The 17,043-nt window shown below is 40.3% G+C and overlaps 1 long non-coding RNA gene and 1 pseudogene across 1 annotated transcript in view; both read left to right on the plus strand.

Moving 5' to 3' along the window:
* LOC129505325 (uncharacterized) overlaps positions 1–17,043 on the plus strand; it is a 161,731-nt gene that overhangs the window by 109,147 nt on the left and 35,541 nt on the right. The gene's annotated exons all lie outside the window — the stretch shown is intronic.
* On the plus strand, positions 14,745–15,203 carry LOC129505324 (40S ribosomal protein S18-like; annotated as a pseudogene).

Here is a 17,043-nt window from a genome sequence, read left to right on the forward strand (position 1 = left end):
GTTCCTGCAGTAAGTTTTAGGTATCACACCCCTGACAAACAGAGTCTAAAGGAGAACCAGACCTTCAAGTGAATGTATACAGAAACTTCGTAAGCCTCTAAGAATGGAAAATGTATTTGCTGAGACATTAGCATACGGAGGCTGAGAATTGCCCATTTCTAACTCCTCACGTGTAAATAATAATTGATTCACATACCTTCTCTTCCCTGCCCACACCTCCCCATCCTCCCTGCATCCACTCCCCGAATACTCCCCCCCCCCCAACTCAGGAGTTAATGAAAGCTATTAAAACTTGGAGTTTTACTGTCTATGTATCTGTTAAGTCAGGCTTTTTTGGACAATAGTTTACTTTGATTCTCCTGTTGTCTACACAGGCCAAGGTAATTAGTCATTAGCAATTATGTGCTGCTAATTACCGCTAGTGCGAAGTGCCTGGGAGACGCCAACACAGGGTGTTAATAGCAATTTGTTTTGTGGATTGGAGTGGTGGTTTGATTCCATTTCCTATTATATCCTCAGTACAGTGTATCTTAAGTGGCGTTGTAGATTGGAAGTGGCATTAAAGTTTCAGCAGAAGACATCCTTCCCTCTTGGACATTTTCATGCTAAAACAGCCCACTTGTCAAAACTCTTAGCTATCAGGGTGACAGATGTTACATGATACACAACTAGGTAGAAAGCTGGCATCTGACATCTTTTAGCTGTGCGGGCACACACGTCAATATGCCATAAAATGCAGACACTTCCCCACAGAATCTGGATAAACACTTCTTACTGCGCCTTTGCTGTATCAATTTGGAACAGATGGGTTGCTGTTTTTCTGATGTATTATGACAAGCAGCAGCAACTACTAATCATAGCACCAAGAACTGTTGGTGTCTAATGCTGTTCTTTTTCAATGTCACCCATTAAGTGACATTCTTTGCTCCTGAACAGAGAATAAAATTTTTCATTTTTAAAAAAGAGAGAAAAGGGACCCCTGGGTGGCTCAGTGGTTAAGCATCTGCCTTTGGCTCAGATCATGATCCCTAGGTCCTGGGATGGAGTACTGTATTGGGGTCTCCATGGGGAGCCTGCTTCTCCCTCTGCCTAAAAAAATAAAAATACAAATAAAGAGGAAAAGGATTAATTGATAGTTCTCAGGGAGAATGTGAGAGCCTTTAAGACTAGGGTTTTCCTCTTCTTTTCTCATGCTTTCAGATCTTGGTCTGCACACCAATTTTGTGTGTACTGAATTTTGTACATTTTCCTAGGCGCCAAACTTTGAAACCAGGTACCTAGACAGCACGTTAAGGAGGCAGAGCCAGGGGATAAGGGTTGGTGTAGCCAGTGCCCATTAGGACCTGAAGCTCCCATCAGCACAATCAATCTTTAGAGTCATTCATCCTCTCAGCACAGGGGCTATGGTTGGTCCCCTGGTTCCATCTATGTGCTGCCACTGAAGGACCTGCAGATTTGTTTTAACCTGGTTTTATTTCTCTTTTTTTCCCAAGATTTTATTCATTTATTCATGAGAGACTAAGAGAGAGAAGCAGAGACATAGACGGAGGGAGAAGCAGGCTCCTCATGGGAAGCCTAATGCAGGACTCGATCCCAGGACCTAGGGATCATGATCTGAGCCAAAGGCAGATGCTCAACGACTGAGCCACCCAGGCATCCCAACCTGGTTTTATTTCTATACAAGAACACCAGGCAGTACACTGACTGAGATCTCCTGTGTGTACCCCCACAGCCCAACCTCATGTGGTGGTCCTGCGTCATACATGCCATCTAGGCATCCCTGGCACCTCAAACCAAGCATATCAAATCACCAGAGTCTCTTCATCTGATTGGGTAGCAGAGGGTGGTTTGGGGAAACAGGGTCCCAGAAAAAGGAATCAAAGTTAGCCTAGAATGTCCCCGTGAACTCCCCAAAGCAGCCTTGCCTCTCCTTGGTACAGACTCTACTTTCACGGCGTGGGGGCTGCCCTCACTCCCCATCTGACTGCCGTGCTTCATGGGGCTGCACAGGTTTGTTTGCTTTTGAAAGAGAGTGTAACATGACTTCGTTTCTTTAGTGACAGCTACACTGCCTACAAGCTGGCTGATGTCTACGGAATTCACAGAGTGTGAAGCGGGCCTCTGTGGGTCCGAAGGGGAGAAGAAAAACCACAGAGTGATTTATTGCCTCGAAGGCCCTATTCACAGATAATGGAGAGGAAGAAGCCTGTTCCAGATCCAGAAGGGGTGGCCTCTTGTCTCGCATCTAGGTAGTGGGAAGCAAAGGCAGTTTAGCCAGTAATTCCACGACATTAAGATTCCTTACTTATATCTAAAATGCAAAAGTTCCACCTGGAATTCAGAAATCGTGTCCTGATAAAAGATGCAAAATTAAGTACAGTAGTTAATGGTGTGGAATTTGGAGTCAAACATTCATGCTCCAGCTGGCTCTGACAGTTGCTTGCTGTATGACCTTGGAAAAATTACTTAAATTTGGTTTCCTCATCTATAAACTGAGGATAACAGAATCCCATTTTACAGGGGCATTGTAAGAATTAAATGAAATGTTGTATATGAAATGCTCTGTGTCTGACACAGAAGAAATGCTGCACAAACCAACATATAATTATCGTTTAGATTAATAAAGCAGGGAAAGGGGAAGAAATGGTGAAGGCAGGAAAAAGTATGATTTATAAAAAAAAAAAAAAGTATGGTTTATAGAGGCACCTAAGTGGCTCAGTCGGTTGGTGGGCATCGTGGACTCTTGGGTTCAGCTCCAGTCATGGTCTCAGGTAATGGAGATCAGCCCTGTGTCCCTCGGACCACTTTGCTCAGAGGCTGCTTAGGATTCTTTCCCTCTCTCTCTCCCTCCCCCTGCTCACTCATTCTTGCTCACTCGTGTGTGTGCACTCTCTCTCAAACAAATAAATAAAATCTATTCTTTTAAGTATGATTTATATATGACCATGGTTACCTATAAAGATTTTTCCCTAAAGTAATTACATTATCTTGAAGATTCAGTAAATTCTATCTATCCCAAAAGGGGACTTAGAATTCCTTTGCATTCCTATCTGTGGGATGCAATCTGACATTTACTGCCACTTTATCGATTCAAGTTTGCAGAGACTTTTATCTATTCCAATGAATTTTGCCTAGAAGCAGGCTCCACTGTCTCCAGCTAATGCCTTAGGACGGCCTCCCAGAAGTAATATCGTGACAGGGGTGAGTGACAAAGGAGTTATTTCTCTTCCTCATTTTTTTTCTTCTTATTTTTAAGAGGTGACATAGCTATCTAGTAAAGCAGCCAGATATAAATATAAGTAATACTTGTAAATTTAAATAAATATTAAAGAACCCCATTCACAATTTCTTAAATGCAATAAAATTTAACTTTGGTTTCATCTCCATGCTTAAAGAGAACACTTCTTTTTGCTCACCATAAATCTTCACCTCTGGATATTAAAGGGTCAGCAATTTTATTCTGATAAATACCCAGTAATACCACATAGCCCAGAAAATAGTCCTCACAGCAGCTTCCTTAAGTGAAGGAAAGGAAACATTTGATAATCAGATATTTTAGGGTCCAAGATTCAAATTTTATCCTCAGTACAAGCCTTTTCAATTTCACAAAGAAACAAAAAGCCTTCCAAAAAAAATACATAAATGTCAGAGGAAATTTAGTTAAAAATCCCTTGATTTTATTCAATTAGGTTTTGGTTTTTTTTGTTTTTGTTTTTTCTGTTCACACCTAAAAGACAAGAAGTAACCTTAATAATGCACTCTCTGTTTTAGAATATGGGGTAGCAGTTTTGTTTTTCCCAGTGTCTCCCCTGCTCTTACAGTTTTCTGATTCCTCATTCTATTTAAAAAGATGAGAGATTTTTTAAAAACAAAAACAAACCAACCAACTAAATAGTGTTTCTTAATATGATGGGAGCGGGTCTTATTTTATTTTCTAATGAAACCTCTTTCTGCCTCACTGCAGGCAGCCCTCTACTTTTATATACATTTCTGTAAATGTGTTTGAAGATTAGATATGTGAATATGAAAAATCAGATTTACGTGTTGTAATAGGCTGACTGGTGGCCCCCAAAGACACCCACATCCTAATCCCCAGGACCTACAAATGTGTTACTTTACATGACATCAAGTATTTTGCAGCTTAAAATTACATATGATTAAATTAAGGCATTTGAGCTACAGAGATTATACTGGATCATTCAGGTGGGCCCAATGTAACAAAGGTCCTTATGAGAAGGAGGCAGGATATCAGAGAGGAGAGGAGATGCTATATTGCTGCTGACTTTCAAAATGGAGCGAGGGGCCCCTAGATGCTGGGAAAAGCAAGGCTCTCCCCCAGAGCCTCTAGAAGAAATGCAGTCCAGCAGACTCCTTTTGGGCTTCTGACCTGCAGAAGTGTAAGCTAATCTATTTGTCATATTTCAACCATTACATATGTGGTAATATGTTATGGTAGCAATAGAAAATTAATATATATGCTATATGAGGATTTGGGATCCCAGAGGAATAAAATACATTATAAAATCTCTTAGAGTTCCCATTGTTGCTGCTGCTTTCAAGTACTGAAAGATTCTGAACAGGTTAGACTCTTCCCAGGTCCCAGGATGGGAGATGGCAGGGTAAAAGAAACCAGTCAGGCTGTCTCCTGTCATCCCAGGGCTTTAGGAAGTTAAGCTAGGTATTGCCAAATCTGCCTCCAGTTCTCTCTCCTCTCTGCCCACTTGTGCCCACTCGTGCCCACTGCCTCTCACTCTGCCACATTTAGATCACAAACAGTTGTGATCACTAACCAGCCTCATACTGATGGCCGGGGATATGGGCATGAAAGGAGTCCCTCTTCCTCTGACACCCAGCCAAGTGGTGCTCTGGTCTACCAGAGAATGCATACAATGCATACAACTACCAGCTGAGCTACCCCTGGCGGATTTTCAAGCAAACCTGCCTTTGCTCCATGCCTAACCTTGAGAATAAGGAGGGAGGGTAAGGTAGGACAAGGGGATGATACCTACTACCCTGGACGTTTTCCTTGTGTAAGCCAGCAAGCTTGAGGGCCCTCGGCCTGCTTTAGAGGCTTGGCAAGCAGAATGTAGCGCAGGTTGGGGGCACAGGCGGGACCTGTCAAAGGTTTTAAACAAAGATGCAGGGATCCCTGGGTGGCGCAGCGGTTTGGCGCCTGCCTTTGGCCCAGGGCGCGATCCTGAAGACCCAGGATCGAATCCCACGTCGGGCTCCCGGTGCATGGAGCCTGCTTCTCCCTCTGCCTATGTCTCTGCCTCTCTCTCTCTCTCATTCTGTGTGACTATCATAAATAAATAAAAATTAAAAAAAAAAATAAAATAAATGGTTTCTCTTTAAAAAAAAAATAAATAAATAAACAAAGATGCATACTTGTTTCCACATTCACCCCAAATTTCTGCTCAAGGAGTAATAGAAAGTGATCCAAAAGAACCAATTCGGAAAGTCTAAGGAATAAAGGCATAATTCATTTGATGTGGTTTGGAGACACTCCGGTCTGCCTCATAGCTGAAACTTAATCGCAAATATGGCCCTTGTCACTTTAAATATAGAGATTAAATTTTATAGTATTTTGTAAAGATCAGGATGCCTGGGTGGCTCAGTGGTTGAGCTGTGCTTTTGGCTCAGGGCATGATCCTGGGGTTCAGGGATTGAGTCCCGCATCAGGCTCTCTGAGAGGAGCCTACTTCTCCAGCTCTGCCTATGTCTCTGCCTCTCTCTGTGTATCTCTCATGAATAAATAAAAAATATTTAATAATAATAATATTTTATAAAGATGGGGCATTAGTGTAGATAGGTCACATTCAAACTGGAATCAAATCCTTTTCCCCTCCTAAATTTAATGATCTAGTAAGTTAGTCTCACAATCAAACTTATTCTATTGGCCTGAAATCTTTGTGTTAATGGGCTGCTGACTTTAGTACTAATGAATTAACCCTTTAAACTATGCAAAGTGGTTTTATTACCTATTTTAGACTCTTTAAATTGCATTTTTAAGGGCTCAGATTTTTTTTTTCAATTGGACAAGGAGAGGATTCCATATATTGAGACAAAACTTGGTTTCATGAAAGACAGAAGAAGATAATAGAAAGAGCCCTGATTTTATCATCAGGAGACCTCAATTCTCTTTGCTCTGCAGCTTCTTAGACACCGGCCAAACCATTTAACCTCTCTGAGGCTCTGTCCCTATTCATAAACTAAAATAATCATAGTGTCTATCTCTTGGGGTTGTTCTGAGGAGTAAATGAAATACACTATGTGAAATGTCTAGCATAATGCCTAGTACATGGGATGTACTCAATAAATATTAGTAATTCTTGATATTTTATTTTTATCACTATTATCTTTTTTTCCTCTCTCTTACTGAGCTGTTTGGAAGCCAAATGAGGTCACTTCTTCCAAACATTTATTGAGTTTTTGCTATGTGCCAAGTATTACAATAGATGCAGAACACAGATGTGAGTGCCTTCAAGGAACTTGCACAGAAAAGGCACAATTTGATACCTATTAGGTACCATAGGAAAATCAACAGAAATAGAAGACAAGTTTATAGACAAGTCAACAACCTAGTTAACAATAGTTAAGCACATGAAACAGCTAGCCAACTCAATGTGTATAATTGGCATCATCTGTGTGGAAAGTCAGCCGAGGGAGGGATCAATGGGTAAAGATGTGTTGTTCACCCTTGGTGATGGCAAGAGATAGAGTGTGATGATCAATATTTATGGCTGAAGATGAGACACTGAGAGAATCATTTGCTATGATTCTACCCTTCTAGAAAGCACCAAGCAAGTGAACTTCAAAAGCTTACTTAACCCTGCTTTGTGCCCATTCTTCCAAATTCTATTTTTCACTGACAAGCTTCTTCTTCTTTTATTTTTTTTTAAGATTTTATTTTGAAGTAATCTCTACACCCAGTGTAGGGCTCAAATTTATAACCCCAAGGTCAAGAGTCCCATGCTCTACCCATTGAGCCAGCCAGATGGCCCCAGACTTTTCTTATAAAAAATAACTTGTGCTCATTGTAGAAAACTCAAAAACATAAAAACAAAATAAAAATCATATATAATTCAATACTACAGAAATAAGCACTAGGAATAATTTGTAATTTTTTCAGGGAATTTCTAGAAAAGTTAAACTTTTACCTATGAACCTGAGATGTCTGCCAAAGTTACCCTTCACTCTGAGCTTATAGAGTAGGTTGGCTCAAGGCGCCTCCCTCATCTCCCTGGAGTTGCAGTTCATGCTCTAAGATTGCTTCAAGTTCCCCCCGGGGGTTACAGTCTCTTAAACTGGCTCCCAGTTCTGATTCTACCGAATTTAATCTTAAATCCACCTTCTCAAGCTGTTCTTTTTTTCTTTATTCCCCAGTCTAAAGGTGGAACTCTACCCCTATAGTTCGATTTTTCTTGAAACTGTCACACAAGACATTCCTATATTTAGCAGATTTTACCAAATGAGAAAATGGAAAAAGTTTATATTGAATATATGAGACTTACAGTTGAATATTAATATCCCTTTCCTAAAATCTTTTAATTCTAATTCACCAAGGAGTATTTTTTACCACCTCTCTGTAGGATCCAGCCTCTATCTTCAATGTTATTTAAAATTGTTTTGTCAAATGATACCAAGAGTGCATTGGGATTTTGATTGGAGTTGATTGGAGTTGTATATTAATTTATGGATGATTGATACATTTAAAGTAGTGGACATCTTATATCCTTCTACTTAGCCCTTTTTAGTCCCTCTGTTTCAGTTGTAAACTGGATTTTTTTTTTAATTAACTGATGGCCATGTGTATGTACTTTAATTAATCACTTTATCAGGTATTGTATTAGCCTTAATAGTTTTGTTTTATTTTTAGTTTTAATAGTTTTTTTTATTTAAATCTTTGAGGCACCACAGGTAGAAGGTAATATAATTTATAAACAGTGTGTGTGTTTTGCTAACTTATTTTCAATTTTTATACCTCTTTCTCTTGCACTTGTGCATTGCATTAGGAATTTCAAATTAACGTGAAAAATAGCAATGATAGTGGGCATCATGGTCTTGCATCCAAAAATTTTAAAGGCTACTGTATAGTAGCAGCCTCCAGGTTCTCACCCCGCTTCTACCACCAGGCTTCCTTCAAAGACATGCCTCCCTCCACCCTCTAACCAGAAATACAAAACTTAAGTTGCACTGTCCAGCCACTTCGTCAGCAGTTCTGATCACCTTTCACCTCTTTGCAGTATTTGATGATTGAGGACTCTTTCTTCAAATTCTCTCCTTCCTGGGTTTCCATGACACCACATCATCTTGGTTTTATTCTTTTCTCTCTTTTTTCACATACTCATCTGTTCTTTCCCCTTCTTCTCTTCCTTCTTTTTTCCTTCTTTTTTTCTTTTTTCTTCTCTTCCTTCTGTCTTTCTCCTGCAACAGCATTTGTTTTCTTCTTTCTCCTCCTCTCTAACCTCTTTACCTTAGGGAACAGTTCTTTCTCATGCACCGACAGCTCCAGCTCTTGACCTCTCACCTGAATGTGAATCCTGCCTGCCCATAACTGACTATTGTCTGAATGCCTCTACTAAGAGATTCTGCAGGATATGCTGATTTGTGTCCAAAATTAAACTTCTGATTGTTCCTCAAGTCCACTCCATCTTCTAGTTTCCCATTTCCCACACAAACACCAAGAAGATTGTATCTTAAAATTACTTTGGACTTATTTTACCTACATTTATACTCATTCCTAACTCCAGACCTTGGAGCTTGCTGCTTTCTCTACCTAGAATACTTTACTCCCTTCTATTTGCCAAATTTTATTCATCCTAAAAGGTTTAGGTTCCACCTACTTGTCTCAAGTGGCTGGCCATGACTACTCGTCCACATCAATGTCCTCCTTTCCGCATTTCCCTAGCAATGGCCAGTTCCACTTGTGGTGGCCATGGACACCCCTAGGAAGTGATAGGCCTGAATTCAAAGCCAGGTCTGTCTGATTCTAGGGTCAGTGCTCCTAACTACTAGGTCTTGTCCACTGATGTGTTTTAATAGCTGACTGAAACAATCTCCTAATAAATAGAAATAAATTTCAGATAAAACACTAGCCCTTCACTAAAAATTTAATATAGTAGAGGAAATGCATATGATGTATTATTTGCTCTTGGTATTATTTTAATTGTTTTTGCAAGATGATGATACCATTGAATGATACCACCATTGAGAGGTGGAGTTACTAGTGATATTTATGGAAGCCTGTTCTGGACAGTCCTCATTCTTTGCTCATGTACTTCCCTCCATGGATCAGCCTTCGCTGGTTCCTCTTTGCCTAGCTAATTCCTACTCCTCCTTAAGTAGCAGCCAATACTTCACTTTTAAAGAAAGCCTTTTATGTCCCTCTTGACCCTCCCCCACATCACAACTGATTGATCTAGAAGAGAGTTTCTCAATCTCAGCACTATTTACATTTTGTACTGGATAGTTCTTTGTTGTGGGAGGAGGGGCTGTCCTATATGTTGTAGGATGTTTAGCAGCATTCCTTGTGTCCAGCCACTAGATACCAATAGCACTCTCTCCACCCCCACCAGTCATAACAATAGAAAATATCTCCAGACATTGCCAAATATCCCTTGAGGGGCAAAACTGCCTACAGTTGAGAATCACCAGTCTAAGATGGGCATGTGACCCAAAGTGGGTTGATTTGAGTTCTTCCCTGAGGATTTTTAGATTGTAATTGAAAAAGAGGATCCAGTCCTCTCTGAGTCAGGTCCTAGGTTGATGTGAGGCTTCGAGTTGATGGAGGCCTTGCTTCTTGACCTCTCACCTGAATGTGAATGTGGAGAGATCTGGTTTGTGGTAGGGATAATAAAGCCTATATGTGGAAAAAATATACAAGACTCCTGGGGATATTCTAGTGCTTGATTCCAGTTGGTACCGAGTTCTTGCTATAGCTCTGTCCTCAGAGCATCGTTATTCCAACCTTCTTTCCCTAAGCCAGTAAATATTAATACTTTTGTCTAATCAATTTTTGAATTGGGTTCATAACCCTTATAACCATAGGATTATAATACTCCTCTTTTGTGCTCCCTCAACAGTGTGCACTATATTTACTTACCTGTTTCTATGACTAGACTATAATCTCCTTGGGGACATGAATTTCTCATTCACTGTTAAGTCCCAGCACCCAATAGGCAACTTGGCACATGGTAGATAAGCAATAAATATTTGTGGAATAAATTTAATTAATAAATAAATGGGTGAATGAACGAATGAAGCAGGATATGTTATGTTATTCTCCGGTCTCTCTTACTTCACTGCTTCCCATCCTTTATACCTCCAGAGGAGCTAAGCATGGGCCCCTTGCATACTTCTTCTTTTTTTCTGAACACTGTTCAGGAACCACAGTGTTCAAAAAATCACAAGGACTAGTTACCATGGCCTCAAGGGCAATGCATGACTAGATGAATTCCTCTGGCAGTAAGGAAATAAGATGGAGCCAAATCCACCAGAGAAGAATCTGTGATGCAAGAGGCAGCACATGACAAGAGACAATCCTCTGGCAGTATGGCCTGAGATCTGTCTGAGCCAGCCAGGAAGGAATCCCAGTCATTATCAGAATCTAATGTAACTGTAAAATATGACCTAATTAAGAGGTGTGTCAGCAACAGATTGAGAGTGTTCCCTCATACTTCTTTTAGAGCAATAAACAGAAATAACAACTACATTCTAATGTAAGGGTAAAAATAGTAACCACCTTTTAAAATTATTTCAAATTAATTGATGCACTCTCACTGAGGACTCTCCCTGGAAAGTAGCATGCACCAAATAAGTGGCCGCTATTGGTATTATTGATTGGATTTTGATTCCCAAAGTAGGTTTTCTCATTTTGGAAATCTTTTTTCTTGGGACGCCTGGTTGGCTCAGTGGTTGAGTTGTCTGCCTTTGGCTCAGGGCATGATTCTGGGGTGTTGGTATAAGTTCCACATCGGACTCCCTGCAGGGAGCCTGCTTCTCTGTGTGTGTGTGTCTCTCATGAAGAAATAAATAAAATCTTAAACAAAAGAAAGGAAATATTTTTTCTTTTTCACAGGTGAAAGTCTCTCCACAGAAAGTCTTGGGAGGGAAATGATTTTTTTTCTCCTAAATCTTCAATTAATTTACACTTTATTTTTCAAAAGCATTTTATAAAATCCTCATACTTTCAATTATTATAGTCTAATGAGTGAAAGGCATTTTTCAAATGTCTTACTGTAAATAAATCTTATGTTAATAGCCAGAAGTAAAGGATCCCTGAAAAATAAGTTTCTCCAAAAAATTTTTATTCTATACCTGTGTCAGGCAAATTTATTGCCCTCGTGCAGCACACAGATGAGCAGCTGGAAAGGCACTGAAAATTTCTGCAGATATAATGGTAATACTGAGAGGGAGCACAAACTGTCTCCTAAGGGTCCAGAGGGTTGGTTCACAAAGCCTTTTTTGAGAATGGGTTATTTACACTGAAAGCTAAAGAATAGGGTAACTGTGTTGAGCGTTGGGTTGGGAAGGTCTGGAGAATTGTGAGAGATGACAGAGAAAGAACAGAGCAGTAGGGGCCTGAACATTAAGCTAAGATATTCCAGGCAAAGTCCCAAGGTAAGAAGGAGTGGGACATTTCCATTTCTGGAATAGAAAGCCTGAGGGACAGAATGACATGCAATGAACCTTTACAACACAGCAGAAGGAAGATCACACACAACCTTGTGGCTCTTAAGGACTCAAGCTTTTATCCTAAGACCAATGGGAATTCACTGAAGAGTGTAAGGGGAGAAGAGACATAATCACATGTGCTTTAGTGGCAGGGTAAAAGATTGTCACAGAATACAAATGAAAGATGATGATACCTTGGACTTAGCAGCATTCTGTGGTGGTGACAGTGACAACTTAGGTAAGTAAATGGATTGAAGAAGTGTGTAGGAGATAGACTGGGAAAGTCCTGATGGTTAATAAATTGGAAGAGGGAGCATGGTAAGGAAGAGGTAGGTAAAGGATAAATCAATGACTTAACCAACTGAGTGGATGGTGGTGGCCTTTACTAAAACAGAGAACACTTGAGAAAGTAAATATTTGGAAGTAGGAAGACAATGAGTTCCGTTTTAGAAAACATTGAGCTCTGCATGCCTATTATGAAAAAGCCTATAGACGTATTCATTTGACCACTAGATAGATAGGAAGTTCTGGGAAAAGCCTTTGCCAGAAAAATGGATTTGAGAATCACCAGCATGAAGATGGAAATGGGAACCCCAGCATCTTATGAGATCCCCTAAGGAGAGTTTTTAAAGTTTTTAAAGCAAAGGAACTCAGGATAGAGTCCTTAGGAACTCCCAAATTACATGAAGAACAGTGGAGAAAGAGCCATCAGAGGAAACCGAGAAAGGGCAACCAAAGTAGGTGGGCACCAGGAGACTGTAACGTCACAAAACCAGCAGAAGAGAAGGTGTCACAAAGGGGTGATCAGTTGCCTCAAACATACTAAGGAGTTGAGAATTAAGTCTAGATTTAAGAACATGTTAGATTTAGCAACATGGAACTCTTTATCAACCTTAATAAGAATATACTCAGACAAGCAGAGGCAATAATCTCTTAGGGAGAAGGTGAAAGACCTCTTGAAGCCAGAGTAGTTGTTTTTGTAGCAGGCTATGATTTATCTCTAGAGTGAACCAAAACGTCACTGTGGGAGCTGTGACTACAAGAAACCTACTGACGGGAAATGGAAGCATGTGGACAATTTATGTAGTGGTACTGCAGGCAAATTTTATATATTTCTTTTTTTTTAATTTTACATATTTTTAAAAGATTTTTTAAAGATTTATTTATTTATGATAGACAGAGAGAGAGAGAGAGAGAGAGAGAGAGGCAGAGGGAGAGAGAAGCAGGCTCCAAGCCGAGAACCCGACTTGGGACTCGATCCCGGGGCTCCAGGATCGCACCCTGGGCCAAAGGCAGGCGCCAAACCACTGAGCCACCCAGGGATCCCTTAATTTTACATATTTGAGAGAGAGCATGCACATGAGCAGGAGGAGGGGCAGAGGGAGGAGCAGACTCCCAGAGAGCCCAATGTGGGGCTTGATTCCAGGACCCTGAGATCATGACCTGAGCTGAAGGCAGACATTTAACTGCCTAAGCCACCCAGGTGCCCTATGTATTTCTTTTATTGTACTATTTGTGTAATACTTTATAAAAATTTCTGTGGATATACCTTGGGGGAAAATAGTATTCCTGGAGAAAAAGAGAATGTGGACATTTGGGAGGTGAGGAATGCAGAGGACGAAATAGGTCATTAGAAATAGAGCTCTTTGGCCATGTCTGATATAAGGGATAGAGCATCAGAGCAGTGCTACATGGGAACCTGCAGTTGGGGAAGGCGTGAAAGTGTTTAATATTGATGTGAAGAAGCTGCAGAGGGCAAGAGTAGAGTCCCAGGGAGAAGAGAAGACCTGGAGAGTGCAAAGTTCCAATAAAGAGTAGGATGCTTCAAAACAGACAGGAGGGCCAGGGAGAAGAGGAAGGCTGTTGTCATGGTAGTTTGGCGACAGGAAGTTGATAGTGATCTAGTCAAACCACCCTAGTTTCCCTGGGAGGCTGACAGTGAGAATAAGAGGGGACAGCAGGTGGTTAAAGGAGGTGAAGAGAGTAGACAAGGGCTGGAATATGTTTCAAAGAGCTTTTTATTAAAGTAAGCATGGTTTGGGTCTTAGGAGCTTGTAGTCTTGTCTGTTCCTACACTTAGCGATTAAGTACCTACTCAGGAGCTTTGACATGGTTTACATTATACTCTAGAGATCAATTAAGAAAATGATACTAGTCTCAGAAAATGCATGATTGCAGTGGAATATACAAAACATTAATTACCGTTAACATATCTTTTGATTCGTTATATATATATGATTACATTTTGACACTTGAAGTTATATTTTTAAAACTTCACATTGGCTTGCCACAGTTGTATGTTGGGCCTATGTAAGAACGTTCTTTTCATCAAAGTGAATTTAAGTGGATTTTGCCCCTGTCCTTTTGCAGTATTTTATTAGTTTTCTGCCATTTTCTAACCCGTGTCATAGTACATTGTTGTATATCCAATCCTTAAGTGGTTTCTACTCTCCTACCCTTCTGAATAAACTGCCCACACTAATACCACTTTCTTCTCTTAACTCACTAATTTCCCTTTTATTTAACAGCAATAACTAGTATATATTGGGTGACATAAATGCATTTTTCATGACTTTCATAATCACTGAAAGATGAGCAAAAAAATGGGCTACTCTCCCAGTGAGGGGATGTGACCTCAGCTAGGGTAACAGAGGTGTGTCTGGCTTTAACAGAACCTGATACTTAAACCCAATTGCCTCTCCTCTAAAAAAAAAAAAATCAACTGAAGGGGAAATTATATTACAAAATGACCTTTTCGGAGTGCCAGGGTGGCTCAGTCAGTTGAACGTTTGCTTCTGGCTCCAGTCATGATCCCAGAGCCTTGGAATTGAGCCCCGCATCAGGCTCCCTAGTCAGCAGGGAGTCTGCTTCTCCCTTTCCCTCTGCTTTCTGCTCTGTCTCTTTCTGCTCGTTCTCTCTCTCTCTCTCTCTCTCTCTCTCTGTCAAATAAATAAAGTCTTAAAAAATTTTTTTAAACCCAAAATAAACTTTCATTATGAAGATCTTTAATAATTATTGATAACAGCTCTTCCACAGGAGGCCTGCATGCCACCACTGGGGCCACCGCCATGTCTCTAGTGATCCCTGAGAAGTTCTAGCACATTTTGTGAGTAATCAACACCAATATGGATGGGCGGCAGAAAATGGGCTTTGCCATCACAAAAATTAAGGGCGTGGGGCGAAGATATGCTCATGTGGTGTTGAGAAAAGCAGACATCTAGCTCACCAAGAGAGCCGGAGAGCTCACTGAGGATGAAGTGGAACGTGTGATCACCATTATGCAGAGTCCATGCCAGTATAAGATCCCAGGCTGGTTTTTGAACAGACAAAAGGATGTGAAGGATGGAAAGTACAGCTAGGTCCTGGCCAATGGTCTGGACAACAAACTTCGTGAAAACCTGGAGAGACTGAAGAAGATTCGAGCCCACAGGGGGCTGCACCACTTCTGGGGACTTCATGTCCAAGGCCAGCACACCAAGACCACAGAGTGCTGTGTTTGCACCATGGGTGTATCCAAGAAGAAATAAGGCTATAGGCCTTGTCTGTTAATAAATCATTTATACACCTAAAAAAAAAAAAATTATAGATGACATTTATGTGCCTGGTACTTTACTCTCAATTCTCATAGGCATTAGCTCATGTGACCATTCTACCATCTTGTGAGATAATTACATTTATTAAGCTATTTTTAAAAAATTATTTTTATTTATTATTTATTTGACAGAGTGTGCATACAATCAGGGGGAGCAGCAGAGGGAAAGGGAGAAGCAGACTCCCCACTGAGCAGAAAGCCTTATATAAGGCTTGATTCCAGGAATTTGGGATCATGACATGAGCCAAAGGCAGGCACTTTAACCAACTGAGCCACCCAGGTGCCCCAGGAGACCCAGATTCTAAGCCTACTTCTATCTATCACTAGCTGAGTCACAATCCTTAGACAAATCACTTAAATTCTAGGCCTTGTTTTTCCACATCTATTAAAAAAAAAGTAGAATTTTGCCATTCTTAATGTCCTCTTTATTTCTAAACTTTTACCCTTCAAGTTATTAATAATATTTCTATGTGTCATGTCAGGAATACATCAATTACATAAATTGGATGTATTGCTGAGGACCTAAAGCTAAAATCAAAAATTGTTTCCAATTGTTCTGATAGAGCACCAGCCTTATAATTCCTATCACTTGTCCTAAAAGAAAGAAACTGGGTTAACTGACCTATTTCAAGTAATAGGATTGGAGCAATTATTAATACGTAGCACTTGAAGTGATAACCCAGAAAACAAACAAACATTTCTGGAGCAAGCATTCTAGCAGGACATTCTGGGGGACCCAAAGAGATAGTCTTGTCCTTAATAATAAACTCATGGACAATTGAGGGAACAAGATCAAACCCATGAAAATAAATTGCTGATCGAAGTATAGAGTTGGAAAGGCCCTTTCACCTCATCTAGTCACAGATTCACAGAATGGGAGAGCTGGAAAGGATCTTTCATCTTCCGATGAGCCCACCTCTTCCCCTTCCTGTACCACCCCTCATTTGTGGCTGAGAAGACCAGGGGCAGAAGGGTAAGATCACCTGTCCACAGCCAAGCAGTGAGTTAATGAAAGAGCAGGGATTAGCCATTCAAGAGCCACAGTAGGTCAGTTTAATTGGAGTGGAGAACTCAGGCCAAAGAATGGTTGCCGATTGGGTTGTGTTATGGAGGCCTTACTGTATCATACCTGCACACTGAGAAGACCCAAAAAGGTCTTCGTGGTGGAGAAGGGTTCACTGAACAGTGTAGACATTATTGCATTGGAAAAGAGCCATTAACAATTACATTAAGCACGTCTCTGTGAGCTGATGTGGAGCAATCAGCATGCACTGTTTTTTTTAAAAAAAGCAAGGTGTATAACAGTGTGTGTGTGTGTGTGCACACGTGTGTGTAAATGCATAAAAACTCTCTGGACAGATAAGTAAAAACATGCTTATTGTGTTTGCAGGGAAGGAAATTGGACGTCTGAAGTACAGGTGTAGGAGTTGGATATAGTTTTCATTGTATGTTCTTTTGAACATTTTTATTTTGGGATCTTTTCCCTATATTACATAAAATTATCACTTTTTAAGAAGGTATTTTTGTCTGGTCTGAAAAGCTCTTTTTTTTTTAATTAGATAATTTTCTTTTTTTTTTTTGCGATAGATATTACCTTTTGGTAAAGTAGTTGTCTGACTACAGAGCGTTAAGATCAAGGTTAATTGTACTGTTACTGCCTCATTCATATTCAAAAATGTTAGAAAGGGTGTGATATGCTGACATTAAAAGTTCACTTCTTTTCCCCTGTGCTCACTCTCCAAGCAATGACTACAGTTGTTGAAAGGGTGCCAGAT

Source organism: Nyctereutes procyonoides, unplaced genomic scaffold, assembly GCF_905146905.1.
Source record: "Nyctereutes procyonoides isolate TBG_1078 unplaced genomic scaffold, NYPRO_anot_genome, whole genome shotgun sequence".
Classification (NCBI taxonomy): Eukaryota; Metazoa; Chordata; class Mammalia; order Carnivora; family Canidae; genus Nyctereutes; species Nyctereutes procyonoides.